At 39.9% G+C, this 27,090-nt stretch overlaps 1 protein-coding gene and 1 long non-coding RNA gene across 4 annotated transcripts in view; one reads left to right on the top strand and one right to left on the bottom strand.

The window, feature by feature from the left end:
• Window positions 1-25,502, bottom strand: LOC108434117. Of its 3 annotated transcripts, none has more exons than XR_005130318.1 (4): window positions 25,252-25,502; window positions 7,347-7,440; window positions 2,660-2,761; window positions 1-1,792 (listed from the first exon to the last, which is right to left on the bottom strand). It is a non-coding gene; the product is annotated as an uncharacterized LOC108434117 (long non-coding RNA). The 3 variants fall into 3 exon arrangements; XR_005130317.1 differs by having other exon boundaries at window positions 7,347-7,443; XR_001858340.2 differs by lacking the exon at window positions 7,347-7,440.
• The window catches only part of tenm3 (teneurin transmembrane protein 3), a 628,014-nt gene that overhangs the window by 141,918 nt on the left and 459,006 nt on the right, over window positions 1-27,090 (top strand). The window lies entirely within an intron of this gene.

Consider the following 27,090-nt stretch of genomic DNA (forward strand, 5'->3'; position numbering starts at 1 on the left):
GTCCTGACTTCAACCTGATAGAGCACCTTTGGGATGAATTAGAGCGGAGACTGTGATCCAGGCCTTCTCGTCCAACATCAGTGTCTGACCTCACAAGTGCACTTCTGGAAGAATTGGCAAAAATTACCATAAACACACCTTAACCTTGTGGATAGTCTTCTCAGAAGAGTAGAATCTGTTATATCTGAAAAGGATGGGCCAACAACATATTAAACCCTATGGATTAAGAATGGAATGTCACTTAAGTTCATATGCATGTGAAGGCAGACGAGCAAATACTTTTGGCAACATAGTGTTGTTCTGCTACCACCTGCACTGTCTTGCTTAACTGCATGCTCTTGCACCTGACACTGATAATTAGCCCTGTGATGCAAATTATCATAAGATTTCTGCCTCAGAATTTAATCGTCACTTTTGAATTATGATGGATTCTGGATATCGGTTTTATTTGAGCTTTATTTGATTTCTTTCAGTCATTTTAGATTCATCTAAAGCTCTGTTTGTCATTATGGACAAATCAAGTGATTCTTCACTTTCTTCACACAAAACTATTAGAAAGCTACAAAGTTGCACAGGATTAGCACATTTAAGTCATTGCATTGCATTCTGTGAAGTTGTTTTTCCATTATTGAAATGATCAGTGCCAAATGTCTGAATAGTAGTATATAACTGAATACCCCATCATCTAACTTCTCCCCATTCCTCTTTTTTCTGAGGGTGTTCTATGTGAGGGTCATTACCAGTGGGAGTTTGTTGAGGAGCTAATGGCAGAGGGATCACTGTAGAGTTATGACCAGATCAGGCAAAATGCTTGATTGCTGTGTATGTTGCACTTTGCTGACCTGCTGTAACATGTAGCCATGCTGTAAAGTAGCTGGTATGGAAATCACCAATGACTGGTTTCAGTAGAGAGGAAAAATGCCCTGCTCAATGTTTGAACTTACTACTAAAGGATGCTAAAGTTAGCACTATTAAATGATTCTGCACTTTCTAATTCAGTCTTATCCCTTTCAGTTTATCATGCAGCCCTGCAATGTAGATGTTTCCAAATGAAAGTGGCTAGAATAGGCAGAAGTGGCAGAATATCTTATAAAAGATACATTATGTAGCAGTTGTATTTGTTTGTTTGTGTTTTTTGTGTAATAAACTAATCTGACTGAGCTGTGCTGTGCAGGTAGATGATGATTTGGACCCTTAATCTTGTCTGTGAGATCTTGATTGAATTGCCAAGAAATCTTGTAAAGGGAGTTTGAGTTGATCCGTGAGAACACATGCTGAATATTAGGTTAAAAGGCAGGATACACTGGGCTGGTTAAGATGTTTGCTGTTCAAGGTTTGCTTTCATAGTCTTCATCTAAAAAATGGCTGAAGCCCAGAGCGGTTGCTGTTTTTAATCTATGCAGTGTACTTCTGTCAGTTAATCAGATAACAGTATGTCATATAGCATACGCAAGTCTTAGAGATTACTTTAAGGTGAGTTTAACCAGTTATTCTAAACGTCTTTGCATCATTTAATCATTAAGATGTAAGCAAAGTAATTCAGAGTGATTTGATGAGTAATTCTAAACTTAGAGTTAGTATTGTTCACAATAGTGGCTAAAGAACCAGACATCAGTGCTTAATGTGTCCACATTGAACCATTTCCAGTGTGTTATGAGCCAATTCCAGTGTGTTAGTGAAGCTTAGTTGAAGCTGCTGCTCTGTCTTCTGCACAAAATGGCCACCGTCCGCAGACTCTGGGAAATGGCAGGACACTAGGAGATGAAGGCTGAGTTTCCCTGCTGGAGTCCCCCTCAGAAAAACACAAAAGAAAAGCTAATTCCTGGCTGTGCTGAAGCAGAGAGCTTAGATCATTCAGAGAATGTGAGTATATTCTTTCTAAATCACAGTTACTTGTTTGAGGTTTCTGGGTCATCATCCTACAGCACATGCAGGGTAGGACAGTTGCAGTTCATTTACTCTGACAAACTGTTATGGGCTTTTCTTTCTCAATACAAAAATGGTAGTTGGCCATGTTAGGTGGCCATTTTGCTTAGTAGTAGTTATTACTATTATTAGTAGTAGTAGTATTGCCTATTATTATTATTATTATTATTATTATTATTATTATTATTATCATAAGCAAATCATTACTGAGTTCAGGTGTGCTACACAGGTTTGTGATATTTATTTTTTATATTTGAAAGTTGTAGAAATAAATATATCTTTTTCAGAATAAAACGTTGCTTGTGTTTTGCAATAAAGGATAAAAAGTAGACTGTCCTGAAGTGACGATGATATCCTTCGCTCCTCCCAAAAGCTTCATTTTGGAAAGGCGAAAAGGAGAACTATGAGATTGGTCGTCCACATGTTAACACTAAAGACAGATTTGTCAAGTGAGTTTATGTCACCTGTGAAAATTCATAGAAAATTGAAAAAAGTGTGATTAAAATTTCACATTTTTGTTGTCTGAAAAATTTTGCTCTTGGTGTGCAAGGTATCATCATTTATACTTGCACACCACTTACTTGGAATTAATGTCTTGCTGTCTGAATAAATCACAAAAATAAATCACACTAAGTGTTTAAAAGTTATGCTATGCAGTAGTGTTTACTGCTAAACTGTGTGATGTAACAAGGGAACACATGCAATTTATACACACGCACACCCCCTCACTTACTGAAAATACTCGCATTTCTCCACTTTTAGCATCCCGGTCTGGTTTGTAACTTCCCTCTCTCTGGAGAAGCCCCCCCTCTCTCCACAGGCCTCATTACAGCACCTGCCGAAAGCAGGAGAGAAGAGAAAAGGTTGTGCAAGTCAGAGGAAAAACTCTGTAAATGTACACACCAATCTGTCAGCTCTAAATATACAGCAGAAAGCAATGCTTTGCTTGCTATCAGATGAGCTGGACCTGTGGGCCTTCTCTCTGCTGCTGGGAAAACAAAAGAGACTGCTAACATCAGCCAGAGCAGAGTGAGGATAAAGCTGGGCCAATTTCACTCACTTCTACCAAATAAGGTCACACGTTCTGGGTTCTGCACTTAATTCAAGCAAGAAACATTATTAGTTTTAAATTTTGCATCCAAGCTTAAATTCCTTTTAGTTCAGAATTAAGTTTAAGATTTTAGTTCCCAGGAAGCTTTAAACACTGCTCTCTAATTGTGACCTTAATGAGCCCTATTAGATATGCTAGAACAGGATGATCATGCAATTTGTAGCTCCATCTTAATGCTTAGGACGTAACCAATGAATGCTGTTCAATTTTGTAGGATGCTTTGAATGCAGCTTCAGCTAGTGTATCCATTGAGATTATCAGTTAACCACAGTTCATCACGTGTTGCAAAAAATAAATAAAATTTTTATTAAAATAAAAATGAATGGTAACATGCTGCGGCATCTGTAACTAAATGTAAAATGAAATGGTCACGTCAGTAAGTTATGATATGTTGGTACAGCTGTCTCAGACCATCTAGAATTAGTGACGGAAGAGGAGGCTTTGTATACAAGTGCTAACAAGGCCTGTCCAACCTTGGGTACAGCTTTCACATTGAGGCACACCATTTGCTACACTGAAAATAACTAACTAAATAACAAATTTTCAGCTAGAATTGAAGTACCAAAAGGGCCATCAAATTATTCTATTCTATTCTACTATGTTTATATATATATATATGTATATATAATGTTGTCTGGAGCAAAAGCTCCTGGTAGGGTCTCCCATGACAAACTGGTCAGACAAAGTGTGATCCATAATAACCCCTATGAAGACACAAAAACAGGACTTGTGTACCCTGCCCGGAACAGGGTTACCGGGGCCCCACCCTGGAGCCAGGCCTGGGGGAGGGGCTCGTCAGCGAGCGTCTGGTGGCCGGGCATTTACTCATGGTGCCCGGCCGGGCCCAGCCCGAAGGAGTTACATGTGTCCCCCCTCCCATCGACCCACCACCAATGGGAGGGGCAGTAGTAGGGGTTCGGTGCGTTGTGGATCGGGCAGTGTCCGAAGGCGTGGGCCTTGGCGTTCTGATCCTCGGTTGCTGAAACTGGCTTTTGGAACTTGGAACGTTACCTCACTGGTGGGGAAGGAGCCTGAGTTGGTGCGCGAGGTTGAGAGATACCGGCTAGATATAGTTGGGCTCACCTCAACACACAGCTTGGGCTCTGGGTCCAATCTCCTTGAGAGGGGCTGGACTTTATTCTTTTCTGGAGTTGCCCATGGTGAGAGGCGGCGGGCAGGTGTGGGCTTTCTCATAGCCCCTCGACTTGGTGCCTGTATGTTGGGGTTTTCTCCGGTGGACGAGAGGGTAGCTTCCCTACGCCTTCGGGTTGGGGAACGGGTCCTGACTGTTGTCTGTGCTTATGCACCGAACAGCAGTTCAGAGTAACCAGCCTTCTTAGAGTCCTTGGGAAGGGTGCTTGAAAGTGCTCCTCCTGGAGACTCTATTGTCCTACTGGGGGACTTCAACGCTCACGTGGGCAATGACAGTGAGACCTGGAGGGGTGTGATTGGGAGGAATGGCCTCTCTGATCTGAACCCGAGTGGTGTTCAGTTTTTGGACTTCTGCGCAAACCACAGTTTGTCCATCACGAACACCATGTTTGAACACAAGGATGTCCATAAGTGCACATGGCACCAGGACACCCTAGGCCGCAGTTCAATGATTGACTTTGTAGTCGTGTCATCGGACTTGCGGCCATGTGTTTTGGACACTCGGGTAAAGAGAGGAGCTGAGCTGTCAACTGATCACCACCTGGTGGTGAGTTGGATCAGGTGGTGGGGGAAGATGCCGGTCAGACCAGGCAAGCCCAAACGCATAGTGAGGGTTTGCTGGGAACGTCTAGCAGAAGAACCTGTCAGATTGATCTTCAACTCACACCTCCGTCAGAACTTTGACCAGATATCGGGGGAGGTGGGGGACATTGACTCAGAATGGGCCATGTTCCGTTCCTCCATTGCTGAAGCGGCTGACTGTAGCTGTGGCCGTAAGGTAGTTGGTGCCTGTCGGGGCGGTAATCCTCGAACCCGGTGGTGGACACCCCAGGTGAAAGATGCCGTCAAGCTGAAGAAGGAGTCCTACCGGGCATGGTTGGCCTGTGGGACACCAGAGGCAGCTGGCAGGTATCGACAGGCCAAGCGATCTGCGGCTTCAGTTGTTGCCAAGGCAAAAACCCATGTATGGGAGGAGTTTGGTGAGGCCTTGGAAACTGACTTTAAGTCGGCTCCGAAAAGATTCTGGCAAACCGTCAGGCGACTCAGAAGGGGAAAGCAGTGTGCCACTAGCACTGTATATAGTGGAGATGGTGTGCTGCTGACTTCGACTGAAGACGTCATTGGGCGGTGGAAGGAATAATTTGAGGACCTTCTCAATCCCACCGACACGTTCTCCAGTGAGGAGGCTGAGTCTGGGGACATGGGAATAGGCTTGTCCATTACTGAGGCCGAAGTCGCTAAGGTAGTTAAGAAGCTCCTTGGTGGCAAGGCTCCAGGGGTGGATGAGATCCGCCCTGAGTTCCTCAAGGCTCTGGATGTTGTGGGGCTGTCTTGGCTGACACGCCTTTTCAACATTGCATGGACATCGGGGGCGGTGCCACTGGATTGGCAGACTGGGGTGGTGGTGCCTCTTTTTAAAAAAGGGGACCGGAGGGTGTGTTCCAACTACAGGGGAATCACACTCCTCAGCCTCCCTGGCAAGGTCTATGCAGGGGTACTGGAGAAGAGAGTCCGGCTTATAGTCGAACCTCGGATCCAGGAGGAACAGTGCGGGTTCCGCCCTGGTCGTGGAACACTGGACCAACTCTTCACCCTCTCCAGGATTCTGGAGGGTTCATGGGAGTTTGCCCAACCAGTCCACATGTGCTTTGTGGATCTGGAGAAGGCATTCGACTGTGTTCCCCGGGGTATTCTGTGGGAGGTGCTTCGGGAGTACGGGGTACATGGCTCTTTGCTACGAGCCATTCAGGCCCTGTACAAACAAAGCTGGAGTTTGGTTCGCATAGCCGGCAGTAAGTCAGACTCGTTCCCAGTGAGAGTTGGACTCCGTCAGGGCTGCCCTTTGTCACCGATTCTATTCATAATTTTTATGGATAGAATTTCTAGGCGCAGTCAAGGGATGGAGGGTGTCCGGTTTGGTGACCTCAGGGTCACATCACTGCTGTTTGCAGATGATGTGGTCCTATTGGGGACATCAGGCCGCGAACTTCAGCTTTCGCTGGATCGGTTTGCAGCCGAGTGTGAAGCGGCTGGGATGAGAATCAGTACCTCTAAATCCGAGACCATGGTTCTCAGGCGGAAAAGGGTGGAGAGCCCTCTCTGGGTCGGGGATAGGCTCTTGCCTCAAGTGGAGGAGTTCAAGTATCTCGGGGTCTTGTTCACGAGTGATGGTACAAGGGAGCGGGAGATTGACAGGCGGATTGGTGCTGGGTCAGCAGTGATGCGGGCTCTTTACCGGTCTGTTGTGGTAAAGAAAGAGCTGAGCCATAAGGCAAGGCTCTCGATTTACCGGTCGATCTACGTTCCCACCCTCACCTATGGTCATGAGCTTTGGGTAATGACCGAAAGAATAAGATCGCGAATACAAGCGGCCGAAATGAGTTTCCTCCGCAGGGTGTCTGGACTCTCCCTTAGAGATAGGGTGAGAAGTCATCCGGGAGGGACTCGGAGTAGAGCCGCTGCTTCTTCACGTCGAGAGGAGCCAGCTGAGGTGGTTCGGGCATCTGGTTAGGATGCCTCCTGGACGCCTCCCTCGGGAGGTGTCACAGGCGAGTCCACCTGGGAGGAGACCCCGGGGAAGACCCAGGACACGCTGGCGCGACTATATCGCCCAGCTGGCCTGGGAGCGCCTCGGAATCCCCCTTGGAGAGCTGGTGGAAGTGGCTGGGGAAAGGGAGGTCTGGGCTTCATTGCTTAGGATGCTGCCCCCGCGACCCGAACCCCGGACAAGCGGAAGATAATGGATGGATGGATGGATGGATATATATATATATACACACACACACACACACACACACACACACTGTTTTGCTATGTCATATACGCACTATATGGACAAAAGTGGACAAATGGACACTCCTGCTAATTATTGAGTTCAGGTGTTTTAACCACACCCATTGCTAACAGGTGAATAAAATTAGGCACATAGCCTTGCAATTTCGAAAGACAAACACTGGAAGTAAAATGGATCATATTGATGGGCTCAGTGACTTTAAACATGGCACTGTCATGGGATACCTCTCCGCCACAAGTCAGTTTGTGAATTTCCTGTCCTGCTAGATCTGCCACTGTCAACTGTAAGTGCTATTATTGTGAAATGGAAGCATCTAGGAACCATAGCAGCTTAACCACAAAGTGGTAGACCACGCAAACTCACCAAGCAGGGTCGGTAAATGCAGTTAAATGCTGAAGTGCCTGTCCTCTGTTGATTCACTCTGTTGAAAGACTTCCAGGACTTCCAGGAAAGACTACTTCTGGAAGCAACATCAGCAAAGAGGGGCTTCAAGGAAGGTCTACTGTATTACTGATACTCTACTGAATTAGAAACAGCTAACATGTAAATATACATACATATGTGTTTTGATGGACATTGATGGTTTAAGAGGTTTCTTAGAGGAGTGAAAACACAAAAGTAATACCCAAGACTTGGATAGGGAACCCCTGGTTAATAGGAACAGGACTTTCAGAGCAAAACACAGTCTCTCAACAGGAAAAAAGGAACAATAATATTAATCCTTTAAGCTCTAAGTGTCTATATGAATCCCACAACTCAGTTTCTCTTACAGAATGTTACATCATATCATTTCATTTTTTCATATCAAAATCTTACATCTCAGCTATTAATTAATTTCTTTTATTACTTAGTCACTTAGTTATTTATAGTTGTCAGCTGCCCTGTTTATTATGTGAACACTTTTAACGCTGTTAAAAAAGGCAATAAAAATCATCCTAAATTACTTATAAAAAATATTTTTCCTTTGGTAAATTTAGCATTTGGAAGATGCAAAGTTTTGTTTCCACAGTGAAGCTCATAATTTTAAAGAAAATTAAAAAAGAATATGTAGAAATTATATAGCAACTCCTAAGATTTATGACTGAATAATAATTTCAAAGTGGGTTAGTTGTGCCAGTATTAGACATTTGTTGTAATCTGTAGTCTCTAGCTGTATCCCACAATTTGCTTCCAGCCTGATCTCCTGTGTTCAGATTGTTTTAGAAACACATCCTCACCTATTAAAGTGAGCGTCAGCAGGGCGCCTTTAGTTCCTCACTGCAGTCAGCCATGCTCCTCCCTAAGCTTGTAATGGAGCTCTAATCACAGCCCAACACAGACCGATTAAACACACACACAAACACACACACATACACACATCAATATTGATGAGGGGCTGATGCTATAGCCTTGTTTGAGCTGTTTTCCAGAAGAAAGTGTTGATTTATGAGGCTTTCTTGAGTGCTGAGAGATTGCTCTCTCTGTGTGTGTGTGTGTGTGTGTGTGTGTGTGAGACAGGGAGATTATATGTGTGTGTTGTGGCTGCACAATGTATTGGTTGTTAATTGCTTTCAAGATACTGACCTTTGTAATACTAACACTGTAAAAGGCTGCAATATGCAAATAAGACCCTGACCAATCTAATCAGGTCTTTTTTTTCATGTGTGCTGTAAGCATCCTAACCAACCACAGTTTCAGTTGAGTTTCTGTGGGTCTTTTGAGGAACCAGGTTCTTCATGTAAGTAGTGCTAGTCTATACAGGTATACTAATTGGTGTGAGATGGTGTGATATTGACTTTGAATGACATTCATATTGATAGATAATGAGCAGGATATCCACAATAACACATGTATTCCACATAGCAACATAGCTGTTGTTATACAGTTTGTTTTTAGTTTTATTTTGACTGTTTACTGCAGTGCATATCGCTGTTGTCGGAAGAATAGCTCATATCTCCAAAATCATAACTTTGCAGGAGAAGGAAAAAACATACTTTACTTTTAATGCAAGTCAATGAAACCAGACATTTTGTCCAAGTCATTTTGGGGCATTTCTTTCAGTCCATTCATCATGAAATTGACGCACAATGTAAAGGGTAACAGGTATTTTCAAATTATGTCAAAAACTAAAAAACATCAAAAATGGCGATACAAGGTTTTCTTCTGACAACAACAACATGCTTTTCGATTTTAATTGAATTTATTTAAATAACAAAACCAAAAAGGTATAAACAATGTAAATACACTTACACTTCAGTGCATACACGTTTAAAACAAAGAGTGGCAAAATATCCTTTTGTTTCCCTAAAAATAGAACTTTTAGGAGTTGTTCATTGGAGAACAATGTTTGAAAAGGTGTTTAAAATTTTCTTGAACTGATATAAAATGTTTACATTGTTTGAAGATTTTTAAACCTTTAAAGGTTTCTTTTAAGTTACAAATCTTTTTTAGTCATGGTTCTTTAGGGGACCAAAAGGTCTATGCAATCACTCAAAGACTTGTGGCAAGACTCTAGAGTAGTAGTGCTTGAGCTGTTCATTAACTTTCTGGCAAATATTGTATTGTTGGCTTTTATCAGTATCTCCAGTCCATCATGTGTAATTCATCCAAATTTGCATTATTTGGGTCAACATTCCAGAGTTCCACATTATTGCTTTAATGCATATTTGATTATAGGAATCACAGCTTGTATTTAATTGAATTATTCCTGTTTTGGCCAGATTGTGCAGTCTACTTTCTGTAAGGCAAGGGAAGAGCATCACATTAGTTTTGTTCAACTTTTCACTAAAGTGTTTTCTTTTCAGCTGTAACTCCCTGAAATGTTCTCATTGCTGACCAGTACAGCAGACCCTATTAAATTTCTATGAGGATGATGATGAAATAGTGAAACAATGAGTATCCCAAACAGAGCTGTCTGATGTATGGTACCGAATTATTTTGTATAAAGCTATTTCAGCACATTACTCAGTGGCGCATTAGTAAGGCTGAATATGTAAAATGAGCCCAATCAGCCGCACATAGCCACTCTGCTGTGTTTGCTGATTCCTCTGCTGTTGTGCGGGGTTAGGAGACATCCCGTGTGTATTCTAGCACCATATTGCCTAGATAAACTAATTAGTCATACTTCAGAGTAGCTCTGCCTGTGCACATAATGCAAAGGAATGCTAATACGATGATAATGAATTGTTCTCTGCTGCGCCAGTGACACCCACTCACCATATTTAAACTCAAACAATCCAAGCAATTCAATTTTTTTTCTCTTTTTCCCCAGCAAATTTATAGTTTAATTTACAATTAAGCCTAAGGATTAATCATACACACGTTCAAAAGCATTGATTTATGCATTTATTTGCATTATTATTTATGTGCTATTATTTGAATTTATTTGCACTGTATTTTGTTGTGACGCTATAGAGCGGGCAGTTTATATGCAGTAATGCAATTAATAAACAGAATCATTTTTATTTTAATCATTTTATAATAGTACTTATAGTAGGACTCATCATATTATAAATTCATGTTGCAGTATAATATAAACAGCTATTAATACTCATTTTTTAAATGTTAAACCTTACAGCTTTTTGGGTTTTGTAAGTACTTCCATGTTGAAAATGCTATATTTAAGAACATACCTTATAAAAAATATTATCTGTATGCACAGTGTCACAAAAAATTGTAAATGTGACCTCGGGGGTACAACAGTGGTTTTAAGGTCCAGTTATGTACCTTAAATAAGTTCCCCAGGAGAAAGGTAATTATTTGTAGCTTTTCATGACCTAATGTTTTAAAATCTATAAACAATAAAATAAATAATTGCATACCAAATTCTAGATCATCTTACCATGTCAAAACTTTAGTCAAAAATTATTGCATGAAATGATTACAGATATGCTGCCTGATGCATGAACATTGTTTTATGATGGTTATACGAAGGTTTTGGGCTAAAACACATTTTAAAAATCCATTCATGGCAAAGAAGTACGTTCAGGGTGTTGCAAGGCAAAGTAGTCCCCAACAAGAACTTTCTTCTTGCTTTATCACTCATTTATTATAATCAACATTACAGATAAAAACTGAGGAGGCGTGTGTAGGCTCACTGGTTGTATAAGATAGAAAAATAAAATGGCTATGTTTGTGTTAGACATCGTGACCCCTGGTTCCTATCATAAGCACTGTAAAGAAAAGAGTCTGGAAAAAGAGTCCAGAGTTTCTCTAGAATTAACCATTTTGCATCAAACCACTCTGTATGTCTTTGTTTACATCTTAATAATTGGAATTCCTTTTTATAATGGATAACCCAATAGACATTGTTTTAAGATAGTTTGCAAAAAGGTTTGGCCTTTTTTTTCCCCGGGTTTCCCACTATTTTACCATCATCAACATTGCATGTGAAAGCACTGAAGGTAGATGTAGGTCATTTTACATAATAAATAAAATAGCTATGACATTATGACCCGTGGACACTATCACAATTTGAGTTCATATGTTTTTTCTACAAAGAACCGTTTCACATCAAACCACTCTGAATGACTTTGTTTACATCTGAATCATAGACATATCCAGACATTTTGAAACATTGTTGGAATTCCCCTTTAAACGTATTATAGAAATTGAACTATATTGATGTACTATACTTAGGTTTCAAAAGTTTATTAATGTGCTGGTAATGGAGGTTATGTGTGTGTGTTTGTGTGTGTGTGTGTGTGTGTGTGTGTGTGTGTGTGTGTGGGTGTGTGTGTGTGTGTGTGTGTGTGTGTGTTGAACTGATGTCTGTTTTTGATCTCTGCATTTTTGTGTTTGTGTGAAAAAACGCATGTGTGTATGTGTGTTCTGTTGTGCTTTGTGAGCTGCATTCCTTTTGGGTGAGTGTGTGAGGCAGCGTTGAAATGGTGTGTAACGGGTTAGGGGTGATGGTGGTGTATGTTAAGGCTGAAGCATGCAGTAACCTGAGCCTGCAGCAGAGATGGAATCTTCCACAGTAACATTTTAATCTTTTAGATAAATATTATTTTTTCAGGCTCAGTCATCCATGCTGTTTCCGCACTGTGTGCCTGCAGCAGCCACCCAAAAAATGAGAATAGGGGTCGGAAGACATGAGAGGAAGCACGCAACTGTGTGTGTGTGTGTGTGTGTGTGTGTGTGTGTGTGTGTGCGTGTGCGTGTGTGCATAAGTCAATAGAAATGTCTGTTTTGGGTTTCCAGGTGACTGTACCTGCACTCTGAATCAGCTTTATGCAAAGTGGAGCAGCTTTCAAAATCACGGCCTCCTGTTTTTTTTTTTCGAATTTGAACTAGGAGCAAAAATACAGTAGGATTTAATTCTGTCAATCAAACCCTTTTCAAACCAATCACATTTGCTCTTTTCCTTAGCACAAAGAAACCGTCTCAAATCCCACTGTCTAGACTCAAGACAAAGAAATGATGAAACATTTCAACAAGACATTCAGAGTGGTTTGCAGTGTAGTTCGTTGTAGAAAAACTTGTTGATGCTAATTTTTCATTACAGCGGTGATGATAGAAACCAGGGATTGCGACGTCTACAACACAAACCATATGACCAATGAACCTACGTGTATCTTCTTACTGTATATAAAATGCTCATAACAGTACTATTTACAAAAGTAAAAGTGAAGGATTTCTCCTTGAATGTGCATTGCTCATATTGCAAAGTATTCTGTAACTACTATAAAATGAATATATACATTTTGTTGTTTGAGAGTGAATAATGAAAGTTTGAAACTGACTACAGTTCTTCAGAGTTTAACCATGTGTTACCATCTTATTGGCACTTTATTCAGCATCCCTATCCCCTTTAGCTCAGTAAAATGTTCCCCAGAGTGATTACTGTGCATCCATGTCGGTTGTAGTAAAATGGAACAATATGTTTTCTCTATCACTGTATGAAAGAAGCTACATGCTGCCTGTATTGTTGGATGCACTGTGATAGTTTCGAGCAAGCATACACATATGCTCAGAACACAGGTCACATCACTATGGAAACATTTGTTATTTATTTGCTTCATCAGAGTAACAAATAAGGCCACTTAAGTGTGAAGTGTATTTCAGTGATTGGTTGCTCAAAAAGTAACACAAAAACGATAAGGTAACACAATCAAAAAATTTTCCGCTTTGTTCAGTCCCATTCTTTACATATCAATATAAATGAGACAACAGTCTTGTGAACAGACATGCTGTTAAAAGAGAAGAGTAGATCAAACAACAGAAATAAATGCTTTTTTGCTCCTGTATTCAAGGGTTAAATGTGTTTTAAAACAGCTATATTTGTAACATTCTGCTGCTTGTGATACACGTAAAAGATAGTTTAACAATTCAAGTGTGCTTATATTTATAAAATCTGTATTGTCCCCTGGAAAATCATCCACCAAACTGTACTCACAGCTTTTACTGAACAGTTGCATCCTTTAATAAATGTACTATGTACTATGTACTATGAATCTACTACACTCTACCACTGCACTTATTTTATTGTACTGCACTCTGTATTGTAGTTTATTGTATTGTATCTTATTGTTATTGTATTGCATTGAATGGCACAGAGTTCTGTGTTCAACTCTGTTTCTTTTTCTCTCTGTGTCTGCAGTGACATTTTATTTCTAGCAGTATCTGAGCTCAGGACTGTCTTTTTCTCTAAGCTATTGGTAACTAGCAAAGATACTTTCTCTAGATTGACAAAGCACTTCTTCTCTGGATAAGAGCGTCTGCTAAATGCTGTAAATGTAAATACCACAGCACTCTTTTATTGTTGAATGCATACTTACATGTCTTGACCTCTCACAGTAATGAGACTTTTAACTGCTTTAACCATGTAACGTTTGTAACTGCTATGAAACTAACATAGTCATATACACTGTAAGAAAACATAACATAAGTCATATACACTGTAAGAAAAAATGTTAAGAGAGCTTAACATTTAAAGGCAATATGAATGCATTTACACTTTTTTTTGTTTTCTCAACAGCTGGTTTTTGTAGTCATCATTATTAATGTTAATTTGTTTAAGCTACTGAATTTGTTTGTTTGTCCAGCATTAGGCTGGCATTTAAAAAAGGCTTTCATTCTAATCATGTGAGGGAGGTAAGCTAAAGTAGCATTAAGAGTCTTACTCATGGATGCTTATTGGTACAATATGATGTGCTTGCCTGGGCAGGGAATCCAACCTCAGTGTCCTGAGTGGAGGGCAGAGGTGTTACCTGTGGTGCTGTACAAACTGCAAGCAAAAGACCATATGGTGTTGTTTTTATTATCACACACACGTCTTCTCAAGAAATATTTAATAAATAAGAAGTTCTTGCCGTTAACCAAAGACAAACAGTTGGGATGGTGTAGTGAGTACCATCATTGCTGTTCACCTAGCAGACTGAGGTTTGATTCCCTGCTTGGGACAGAACCAAGAATCCCTGGATAAGATGCCTAATGCTACAGGAGTAACCTCAGTAACATAGTTAGACAGTAAGTCATTCTGGATGTTGGTGTCTTCAAACAGACTTAAATGTAATGTAGGCTGTTTTTCCTTTAAACAGTGTTATGTTTTACTGGCATCTCGATGTTGAGGTTATTTACACAAATTAACCTCAGTAAAGGTGGCTACAAAATCTGCTGTTGATAAAACTCCAAAATCTCATGAACACTCAAATGAATCATGTTTTCTTGAATTTTTGAGTTCTCTCAACAGTTTCTTTTTCACAGTGCAGTCGTGATAGTTGAATGATGTGTGAACAGTGATATGCACTTAGAGTTTAATGGAATGCTACAGTGTTTTTATCTGCTACATATTTAGTGTACATTTGATTACCGTAGATAATTTGGACACATTTTCCCTGTATTTATAACACAAATACATACACAAATGCATACAGATTGGTCTCTATTAAAAGTCTGTTTTCTTTTAAGTGTGTGTGTGTGTGTGTGTGTGTGTGTGTGTGTGGGTGTGTGTGTGTGTGTGCGATTTATCTGAATGTGGAGGTTCTTTATGATTTTGCGGTGTGTCTCTCCAGGCCTTGTGTGTGAGTGTATTGCCCAAGCGGTTCACATCGTGTCTCTCTCTCTTTCTCTCTCTTGCTCTGCCTGCTGTTTTTGGGCTCAGTATGGGTGCCCCCTGTCCCTCCAGCAGCCTGGCGGGACACGGACAGCAGGAACAAGAGCACAGCAAGAGGGGCGTCCTCCACAGGACATCTCCACCAAAAATCCCCACCCCCCACCCCAAAAACTCTGCTTGACATGCACACAAAAGCATATACCCCTCTGCCAGCACTGCACGGTGTGTGTTTGTGTCTCTGTGGTGCTCGGAGTGCCCCACCCTGTGCTTTGATGCTGTGCCTCAGTGTGTGCCCGGGCCATATTCAGCATAGCCCCACATCATTTAGCTTTACTGTTTACCATTTAACTTAGAAACAACCGTCTGATGCTTAGCCAAATCAGCCTCGGCTGGAGTTCTATTTTGGGAATATCTTTTAAAGGTTAATTTGTGTATTTGTTTATTTTTTATTTATCTTTTTATTACACATTTCTGAAATGGTACATCCTACTCCTTTCGCTGTGACAATTTTCACAATCACGCAAGTATACTTTCAATCTTTCCTCTTGTTTCATGATATTTCAACTTGCATAAATATGGTTATTAAGCTTCAATCTTTATGTACTTTTTTCTCTACTGTAACATTACAACCAATGTAATTCTATAGCAAAGGTGGTTAGTTTGCCCAGCCAGATGAAATAGTTACCACTAAGAAAACCAAATTAAACAGCTTCATTTAATTGTCCTATTTAATGTAAATTATTTTTTATTCACAATTAGATGTAGTGATTACCTGCAGCTTAAGGAAATTCACTTTACAACTAACTGATTCACTGCATAGTAATGTTTGAATGGTTTAGCAAAATGATTGTAATAACTGTGGCACTAAAGTTCAGTTATGCAGTGATATTGTTGTAATATTTTGCCAACTAGGTGTTGTTTTGTGCACTGCAACACACATTTGACCCTTTATATATACATTTATACAGATATACAAATGTTCAGATACCATTTGTTATTTAATATACCACATAAAATACACACACACACACACACACACACACACACACATATATATATATATATATATATATATATATAAAGACGTGTGTGTAAAAGCACTCATAAGCATATAAACATAAACAGAAATACATGTATGTATAAAAAACTAGATCAACCACAATTGAATATCATTAGTACTTTGTTGCGAGGTACTTGTTGGCAATTGTTAAGAAGTAATTAGCCTTTTTGCAGCATTATGGTTCAGTTTTGGCCCATTCCACTTGGCAAACTATATTCAATTAATGAAGGTTATAAGGGTCCATCCACTGGGCTTTTATTGCATTTGTAGTTGTCTGGTTGAAACATCAAACTTCTCTCCACATTCAGTTTCTTTGCCAATGAGATTGAGTTTTCCTCTGATATATCCTGGTATGTTGTTCCGTTCAGAAAAGCTGTCCCATGTCATGATGCTCCCACCTCCATACTTCACTGTCCTTATGGTTTTATGGAGAAAACATGCACAACCCTCCTTTCTCCAAACACATTGAGCTGAATTACTCCCAAAACATTCCATTTGTGTTTTGTCTAACCAGAGTTTTGTAACGAAAGAGTTCTGATTGGTCAAACTGTTAAGTGATTTCTGGCTTATTCTTTACCTTTGTTTTCATGGGTCTGAGATCACATTGTGAATTTGTGAAGCTGGAAGTATTAGTTGTGGATCCATTAAGTTTTCACTTGCACATTTGTCTGCTCATGACGACAAAGCTTAAGCTATGAAGTGATGAGCTAAACCTGGCAACTCACTTTATGTGCATGTAACGCATTTAAAATCAGTGGCTCATGGCAGATCAAATGCATGGAACAACTAACTGAAACTTCCAGCGGGTTAGCAATGTCTTTATGAAGTTTAGAGGATGAGTCGTATAGCCCAGTTTTCTCCACCTCATTGCTTAGTTTTGCCTCAGCTGTTTTTGGCTAGTTTAGCCATATTTTGACAAAGGGTGTCTGCTTAACTACAGTATTTAAAGTACTGTGTTAAAAATAGAGTTTTAGTTTTGTCATTGTCTTTTTAACGTTTGCTGTCGTTATAGTTGTTTTTGGTGTGCTTGTTACTTGCAATAAAATTATGACTCTTTAGCAGCTGATCTCTTTACCAAGATAAAGGGATACAGCGATCCATTTGGAGTGCCATTATCAAGAGAGACAGTGGCACACATATAGTGCTCTGTAACGAATCACATTGATTGGAGCTAAATCTGGTATAAATATGTAGTCATGTTGGCCCCGAGAACTTGGAGAAGCTTAACCATGTTTGCTACAAGTTGCATGAAATCAAAGACCAAATCTTTGCCAAACCAATGGCAATGGTGCAATATGCATGAACGTTTTTTAGCATTATGGTTTTTTTTTTTTTTTTGGTACTCTAACCTTTGCTTATGTAGTTGGCGCCCTGGCCAAATGACATTTTGTTACATTTTTGAAAATACATAAGTGAGAAGAAGTTCACATAAGTACTCTCTTCTGTAATAAACAAACACACTTCTGCACATTTGAATATACAATTACTGTTTATTTGCACATTTTAACCAATGTAACATAAAATGTGGCTCTGCAAAAGTTATGGCACATTTTAGATTTTGTTTATTTTTTGTTTTTTTATTGATTGATTTATTTATTGATTTTTTAATGTGTTGTACTGAGTGAATAAATACAAATTGTGCACTAAAATTTGCTGAAAAAATTAAGATTTAAGTCTGTAGTTCTCTGTAGATGTGTTAATTTAGAAAATCAACAAAATGTCATTTGACTGGGGGTGTTCAAACTTTAGCACACAGCTCTATATGTTTACAATATATTGTCTGTATATATATTTTTTTTTTTCAATATTCGTTTCTCTTTTTTGAATATATCCTTATTTCTTGTGAATACAAACTTTTTTGTTCATCAAGTTCAAAGTCACAAATTTGGAGATACATTAAATAACAAGCCAAAAGTGTTGTGAATACTTGTTTAATCTTTCTGTTGATAGACCAAAAGCTAATTTTAATCACATTTCCATAAAATCACTGATGAGACTTTTGCAGAATAACACAATATTGTTATATCTTGAAATAAATACGACTCCCTTGTCCTAAATTCCTGTTACCCCCTGACTGCAGTCCACAGAGGCACATGCAGATTCATGCACAATACGCAGAATATTAAGAATGTTCTGGAATCTGCAGTAGATGTCAATGTAAGGGAGGGTTTTGCTCAGGTTCCGTGAGAATCTGTTGACTTGGCCCTTTAATGCAAGTCATAGGGTCATAAGTTCACCAGCCTTTCTGTCTTTATTTTTTTTTTCTCTCTTTGCTTTTTTTTCTCATGGCTAAGGTTGTGTAACACCCATGAGGACTGCCTCAGAGTGAGCATCTCTCAGCAGCCTGAAGTGCTGAGAAATTCACACTCCATCACACTCTCTTAACCTCTCAACACATACACACGCACACATATAGGTATGCGTGCATTCACACTTATAAATTATCATTTGGCAAAAATCAAATTGTTCATTTGTTGTTTTAAGCGTATTAATTGACCAGCAATCTATCTAGGACATTATCATTTATGAAAGCAAACAGTATTAGCTTTTTTCCACATTTTTTATTTCACATTTACTTTTTCATAATGTTAGCTGAGAACAACATATAGAGTTTATGAAGCACACCAAGGTATTACGTGTGCAGTGCCCCGTTATGGGAAAGTGCACATACATTTTTAATACAGTGTCTGTCCTGAGGAAGTGAAGTCATACTGTGTGAACACGACACACACACACACACACACAGAGAGAGAGAGAGAGAGAGAGAGAGACAACATGTGAAAAAAGCTAGAGCACAGCCTCACTTGGGTAAAGTATATATCCTACGATTTAATATGTGTTCAGATGTGAACCAGCCATTAGAGGGCACAGTTGGCTCTTAACAGCTGGAGTCCACGGAGTGAGTTCCTCTCCCTTTCTGTCTCTTCACTCTTGTTCTCTCTCCTCTCATTCTTTCTATCTCAATTGCTCTCTCTCTTTCATTCTTTCTCGTTCTGTCTTTTCCTCAAGGTCTCTCTCGTTCACTCTTTCTCCCTGCCTTTTTTGGCTCACTCTTTCGTTCCCCCTCTTGGTCTCTCTTAGTCTTTTTCTCTAATTTTTTTTCTTTCTTTCTTTCTTTCTTTCTTTCTTTCTTTCTTTCTTTCTTTGTCTCTCCCTCCCCTCTCTTTTTCCTCTCTTTCTCTCTGTTTTCTGTCTACCTCCCTCTTCTCCAGTTATCCCTTAGTGTCTAATCTGTGTGTATCCTCTTAAAGTGTGGATTGTAAGGGAGAAACTCTTTACAGCTGATATAATCTATTGTTTATATTCTGTGTTTTAGGCGCAGTATGTGTCATACATCATGCCGTGGGGCGAACGAAAGGTTTTCTAGTCCTAACATGAAAAGACCTGTTTAATCTCCGCCAAAACTAGCTTCAATTTGCACCTAGGTGTGAAAGCCTTGAGCCAAAGAGATTTTGGTCACAGCAAGGTGCTATTCCACAGACATGTGCAGGACACACACACACACACACACATACACACACACACACACACACACACTCACTTTTAGTGCCGATGGCTCCACTTGCCTTGTTCCAGTCCAGAGATATTCCAAATTGGAACCACACGTGTTTTAGACCTAATTGTGTGAGCAGCGTATTTTTAAACTGGCTGTTTTGTCTCATAATGAATGAAGTTTCTCTCTGTTCCACTCTGCAGCATATTGTTCGTTTGATTGGTCAGTTGGTTCTACTTCACTGATCCCTGAAAAAAAGGGAAAATGTATCACCATATCAGCCATTAGACTCAACAGTGAAGGAGAAAGGTGCACGGATTGAATATCATAACTGTATACATATCTTAGTCCTTTAAATGATTAATTGGTTTTGGCTATTGATTTGAATTAAGCAGAATCTAGTGAAAATGTGACAATTAGTAATCATAATGAAGTTTCTGCTAAGAGCTGAGGTTTTCACCTATTCATTGATTGCTGTCTGATTTTGAACTTATATCTTCAGAATCAGGACTGAAGGTCATAGTGATGCTAAAACATATATGTGACATATTCTTAAAATGTCACATTCACAAGTAGATAAACAGAATTCTTGGCCTTTATGAATATTTTGATAAAATGTTACAAATATTACAGAATTTTCTTCTATTCGTTCGGCAGAGCCTTTAAGCTGTTTCGCCTCAAATTTGGCCTTTTTACCATTACTCACCAGTTTTTTTCTTCAATCGTTTCCTTGATTGCCATTAGAGCCAATAACTGAGGAGTTTAGCTAATTATTTAATTGTTGCCTCATTTGTGGTAATTGGCCATCTGAACGAGCACACATTTGTGCCTGTGGCAGATTTTAGTCCCGTTAGAGCCATGGTCTTCGCGCGCACACACACACACACACACACACACACACACACACACACACACACACACACCTCCTACTCAGTGCAGTAGAGCTGAGGAAGGGAACGGCAGGCACTTTCCCACTTCTCCTTTATCATTAGGGGTGAAAATAGCACTTCGCTATTCACTTCTCTTTCTTTTCCCTCTTTTTTACTTACAGATATTCTCTCAGCATCCCCCTCCCCTCACTCTCTCTCTCTCTCTCTCTCTCTCTCTCTCTCTCTCTCTCTCTCTCTCTCTCTCTCTCTCTGGCCATTTGCCTCCTTGAGAAAATCACACTACAGTACTGGTGCTGATTAATATATTTTTCTCCTCTTTTCTTCGCTTAATTTCTTCCCCTTTTTCCCTGCACATTTCCCTCTCTCTGTAGTAACACCAAGGCATAATAGATGCTCGTGTTGGGTGGGATTCTGTGATTGGTTGCCTGTGCACTCCTTCAGCTGATTGCTGGTGCTATTTTCCTCCTCTGCTACCAAACCGGTTGCCGGGGAAGGAACAAGTTTTTGCCAAAATCAGCCTTGAAGCCAATGAGGTGCCTGTATGCCAGATCAGAGACAGAGCAGAGGATTGTGGGTAAAGGGTGGCATTCAGTACGCCATTAAAGCCTTGCAGGACTCCGCTCTGTCCCAGTGCCCCAGTAATCCTTTATGAGTTTGAATAGGTCCCATTTCACGAGCGTTTCATTTAAAATCACAACATAATCCTGCGCATTTTCACTTCTTCACCAATCCACTCCATTTTACTCTCGATGTGTCAAACCAGCGTCGGGAGAGATGTCGCGCTCTTTGAAATGTTTTCATTTTTGATTTTGTTTGATTCATGTTTTCAGAGTAGAAATTGTATTCATATACACACACACACAAATGTGAGTGAGTGGACACACTGAGTGAAGAGTGCACAATAACCTGGCCACTGTATCAGCAATACAAAAGAGCAGTTGGAGTTTGAACCCTTTGTGCCACCTCCGTCTAATCCTATATCTCATACTCTGGCTGATTCTCCTCTTACTGCTTTCTCCGAACCAGGGGAGGAAAAAAAAGTACTTTGTCATAGAGCAAACCATTTATTTTTCTGCCTTCTTTTTATATATGATCTCATGGGTATATTGTGTGTGACAGGAGCCTTAAAAAATTAAGTATATGTTTGAAGAGTTTGGAACCGAAATAAGCACCCATGTATCTGTGTTGTGATTGTCGTAAAATAGGACAAATTTTCTCCTGAGATGGAGTGGCTTTGGGCTTTGAATCGCCTCAGAGGACCAAATGGGCCCCGGGGGAGTAGTGATGGGGAGCTGGATCAGCACTCTCTTATTTACTAATGAGAAAGGACAGGCCGTTTTTAAACTGTTTCTGCCCACTTTGTGTGGAGCAGCAGCCCGAGAGATGGCTTTGAGATCATTCTTTGCAGGCTTATGTTTATAAAGGCTATATTTATTCATGGCAGGATTCAGAAATGGATGTGTATACGTAAATACTGTAAACGTAAAGGTATCCAAATGGTTCTTGGCTTGGACATATAGTTCTACGAAAAATCTTTAATTGCGATAGAACTTTTCTTAAAGTTTTGAAAAGGTTCCTCACCTCTCCTTTACCATCCAGTAAAAGTTTCTTATCGTGGTTCCTCTATGGTATCACGCCAAAGGAGGCACCTTTATTTGTGTACGTGAACGTATGGACTATACAAGTGGATATTTATGCTTGAGCTATAATGTTGCTTAGTATGGCTCTGTATGTTGTCATTTTCAGACAAAACTACTTTTTTTTAATTTTTACACCATTTAAAAAATACCAGCTGCTCTTTACATTTTCGGATGAATGGGCCAAAAGAAATTGTCCAAATGTTTTGTTACATAAACCTACATTTATGTTAAGAATGTTTTTCCCTTCTCCTGTTACAGTTACAAGAGATATTTTGATTTCTCAATGCTTGTCAAATTTATTTTATATTTTAAAAATCTGAGCTTAAAAAAGCTGACCATTTGTAGTTTTTTTAGTTTGCTTGCATCACAAGCTTAACGTCTCCAACAGAAGACAAGATATTTAGAAAAAAAAAACATCCATATGGTCGCTAGGAGTTGGAATTGACTTGATAGCACTACTCTATTGGCAGATTTTAATGAGTGGACAAGCACAAACACTCTGACTGGTATGATTATTTTTGTTTTTAAAATAGCTGGATTTAAAACAGTCTGCCATGGTTGGTGTATTTGTATGTATGTAGGCGTGATTTTTGTCAACTTGAAGTTTTTTTTGTAATTCTAATCTCTTCAGTCATTGAGGTGTAAGGATGATACATTGAGGGATACACATGATGTACCTGAAGCCTTCCTTTCTCTCTCTCTCTCTCTCTCTCTCTCTTTATCTTTCTCTTTCTCTCTTATTCGCTTGGACAGGTCAGCAACACCTTCTTATGAGTTAAGGGGGGAAAGTGACACAAGCAATTTGCAACTGAATCCTGCCACCATTACAGAAATAAAGCTAGTGTCATCAGTGGTATAAATAGTGCTTGTTATTCTGTGTAATAGAGTTACAGGCGATTGCTTCCAGGTGCTCAATGCCGACAGCAGAGGCCTCAAGGAAACCCAATTCCTGTAGCCACTGGCCATTTTGGTCCTTTTCTCCAATCTCCCTGCTTTTGTAATGTTCTGTAAGGCATATGATTAACCTCATGCAAGTCCCAGCCCAGCCAAAAATGGATCAGTTTCTCCATGCTCTATGTATACATTTACCCTGATGCTTAAAACAGCCTGCCCCATCCTCAACAGCGGGGAATTCCTGCCTAATTTGTTAACATGCACGAGTGCGTATGGTGGTAATTGAAAAAGTGTTTTCGTGAACTACTAATGAACTGAAAAGGTTTGGCTTCCGGAGAGGAGAGACAGGAGAGGAAGGAGAGAGAGGAAGGAGAAAAAAAATAAGCTAATGACTCTAGCACAGCTCTAATATTATGAGAAGTGAATAGTTCACACACTCTTTGCATGCTGAGAGTGTGTGTGTTTTTTTTTTTCCCCACATCAATATCTCAACAGCCAGTCCAAACAAATCACATCAACATGGTTTGACAAACCGGCTGCAAGTTAAAAAGACATTTCCAATCACCGGAGTTAGCAGCTAAAGGCTAACAGCAGCAAACCAAGAAGAGCTTGCAAACCATGTGAAGAAACTATGGCTGGCCTAGCCTATGGTTGTTATACTGCAGTATAACACCTGTAGTGCCTTGGCCGTTGCTCACCTGAAGTTTTTCTGCTTGATGTTCACAAGCTAATCAAGTATGATTGATTTGTATGATGGCAGTGAACATTATGCTGCTGAGTGTTCAGCAGTCATTATTCTGAAGAACTCTTGAATAGCACAGTCTGTATTATCAGACCCACACACACACACACACACACACACACACACCTCACACATATGCTTACTGTGTATTGGAATTCAGTCTTTAAGCTCCAGGTCGGCATGCCACCCGTGAAAATGTGTAGCATGCCACTTATGAATAAAAATAAGACAGAGACAGGCTGTAACATAAGTGAATGGTAATGAGCCATAGTGTGTAAGTGCTCAAGCACTCGGGGGTTGATGTGTCTGGGAGTCTATAGCGTTGACCTTTTCGTAGACTGAGTGAAAAAAGCAGGGTCTCAGTGAATCTCAGTGACTCGTGTTTTTGAGACTTATATATTTTGCCTTTTCTTTTTTTTTTCCTTTATTGTTTCTAAAAGCCTCAACAGCTCAGGAGTCAGATAGCTTAGCAGTAGTGCTAACAACGGGCACAGGCTAATCCAGCGCACACTGCATGCGCACTCAGGAGACGCCATTTTGAGGTCACAGGGCTCCTGACTGCTTGTCGTTTCCCCAACAAGAGACGATTGTGTGTCGTCTCTGCAGTTAATCTTCTAGCTATTCTTGGAATGAGAGAAGAGCCCAAAGAGGCAGCCAGGCTTTTTGTTCCTGACTGGTATTACACAGTTCACGAACACAGGGATCAAATTTTTTTGGAGAGAGAATGTTATTTACGCCATCAAGGGGGATTTCTCTTGTTCTGTGATTTGCAGATGAGGCCTTAATGTAGGATCCAGTACTGTATGTTTTTGGTTTGCGACTTTGTTTCCTTTTGGCAGCAATGGAAACATTTGCATGACTGTAGCAGCGAGGAAACAAAATACCACAAATAGTATGTGATGTTTCCTAATCAGCATAGACAGGCTTTCTCAAGTGCCAACTTCCACCAGCATACATGGACAGCTTCAAACTAAAAAACAAATGACCTTCATTCACTCATATTTTTGGCCACAAAGAGAGGAGTGGAGCCAGGCCTTGTGTTGAATAGGCTGCACTATGCTGAGTGTTAGCTTGAGTACAAGCTCGTCAAACCTTTAAAGCTACATGAACCCTTTTAACTCTGTGGATTTGTGTGTGGGTCTACACTTCAATTCCACACTCTCATAGTTACAGAATTTACAAATTAGTTTTATAGAAGATACTGAATAATTCATCATAGATAGTTAATTGTTCATGGTAAATACTGAATAGTTCATAGTAGTTGCTGAATAATAAGTTTAATAATTGAATAATACACATTTAAAGGTTTAATGCTTGCTTTCTACTAGGATACAGCACTGGGAGATTCTCAATGTGACCTTTACCCAGGGGCTCAGCCTTTAGTCTCTTCTTTTTTGTTAACATTAATCACCTGGAGTTGTGATTTGCTTTAGTAAGAACTGACTAAATATGTTCACAATCTGGTATTTATCAAATGCTTATATATAATATTGGATAGAATAGAATGTTCTTACCAAATTCTGCTTTGAAATGGCCTGAGAGCTCGTAGTTGATAAATCAGTTTGAAGCAGTGTGGACTTCTCTCTTAACAGTTGGTAGTAGCTCCATAAATCCATCGTGCTATCCCGCACTAGACGAAGTAACTCAAGCATGAACCTCTTCGTGTTTCTCTCTCTCTCTCTTCCTCTCTCTTTCTCTCTCTCTCTCTCTCTCTCTCTCTCTCTCTCTCTCTCTCTCTCTCATTTCCCGCGCTGTCGGCCGATGTCCTCTACGCTTGGGTTTCTGTGTCGGCACCTTGCTCCCAGAACCCCTTTTTCCCTTTCATGAAGAGATCTGTGTTTTTTATGGCTCAGGCTGAGGGCCTCGCCCCACTGGGGAAACAAAAAAGCAGAAACACAGAGAGAGAGCGTCCCCAGAAGAGCTGGAGAAGGGGATACTGCTGTTTATGAAGAGAAAAGACACAACTGAACATGACCTGTCAGTGACCTACATGTTGAAATGTGTGTGTTTGTGGTGTTTCCTTATCCTCCTGCATGATAAATTTGAATGTGCTACACTCTTAAAAATAAGAATGCCAAAAAATATTCTTTGTGTACAATAGAAACAACTGAAACTGTATGTCAAACCAAGAACCATAGGGCACCTTAACTTTTGAGACTGTGCACCTAACCATCCAAAATATCATATTTGGCCGCTTTCTCTTTTTCAAATAAATAGTTTTTGTGAAAAAAGTCTTTTTTTTTCTTAGGTTGAGCAAATTGAGACATTTGTCCATATTTGGCTTTTTGCAATAACAGGGCCCCCCAAGATGATGAAAGCATGAATATTTGATGTTAGTATTAGTCTGCTGTCCATCAGAAAAATGTTTTTTCTTTTCTCAAAAGTTACAGCTTTCATTAGAAAGCAATTTTTCTCAGAAAATTTTGTCAGATCCCTGTTGTAGCCCAAGACGGTTAAATTTAATTTCAAGTAAAGAACAAATTCTACTCCCTTATTTTAGTTTTCTGATAAAGCCTTCAAAAAGTGTACTGTGGTATATGATGCTAGCATGAAAACAACGTTAGTCTGCATAGTCTAAAATTTATCAGGACAAAAACATTTTGAGAAGGTATTCATTGATGAATGTATGTGGCAAGCAGAGTAATGTCCTCACAACTACTAAATGTGCATGCTTTTAGCAACTTGAGGAGGGTCTGGTTCCTGCTGAGACAAATACGCATACATACACATATTGAAACGTTATTCTAACAATGGAAGCATTTCTAGATGTAAAAAATCTGGTCAGAAAACACAAAATGTTGAAAAAACATTTCATTGATTTCTTCTTTTATTGTTATTATTACACTCTAGCTGTGCTCAGGTCAGAGTCCACAATGCTTAAATTACTGTCCAGCAAAGAATACATTCTACTACCTCACTTCACCTTTATAATGAAATTCACTAAAAAAGTGTGTGATGGATCCTCGGGTTATTGTTTGGAACGCATGTTGTTGTGTGTTCTCTGCTACTGTGTAAGTGTGTTTTGAAGTGAAATGCGACTGTGTGTTCGCAGTTACAGATCGCTGAGGCAGGCCGAGCTAGCCGTTATCTCCTGAAACAGTGTTTGCTTATCCTTTATGGCCTGGCAGGAGGGCCGCGTCTCAAGCCTCCACAAACTCGACGTGAAACCCACCATATTCTCCCCACTTCTCAAATCCCCCAGTCTCCACTGGAAACAGCTCCATTTAACTTACTTTCACTCAGTACATCCTGCATCATACACAAACACATGCCTCATGTTTGAAATACAACATTGTTAAAACTTTTTTTGGGCTCAAGTCGGGTTCAGATGTTTCTTATAGTCTGTCTCTCAT

Source organism: Pygocentrus nattereri, chromosome 5 (assembly GCF_015220715.1).
Source record: "Pygocentrus nattereri isolate fPygNat1 chromosome 5, fPygNat1.pri, whole genome shotgun sequence".
Taxonomy (NCBI): domain Eukaryota; kingdom Metazoa; phylum Chordata; class Actinopteri; order Characiformes; family Serrasalmidae; genus Pygocentrus; species Pygocentrus nattereri.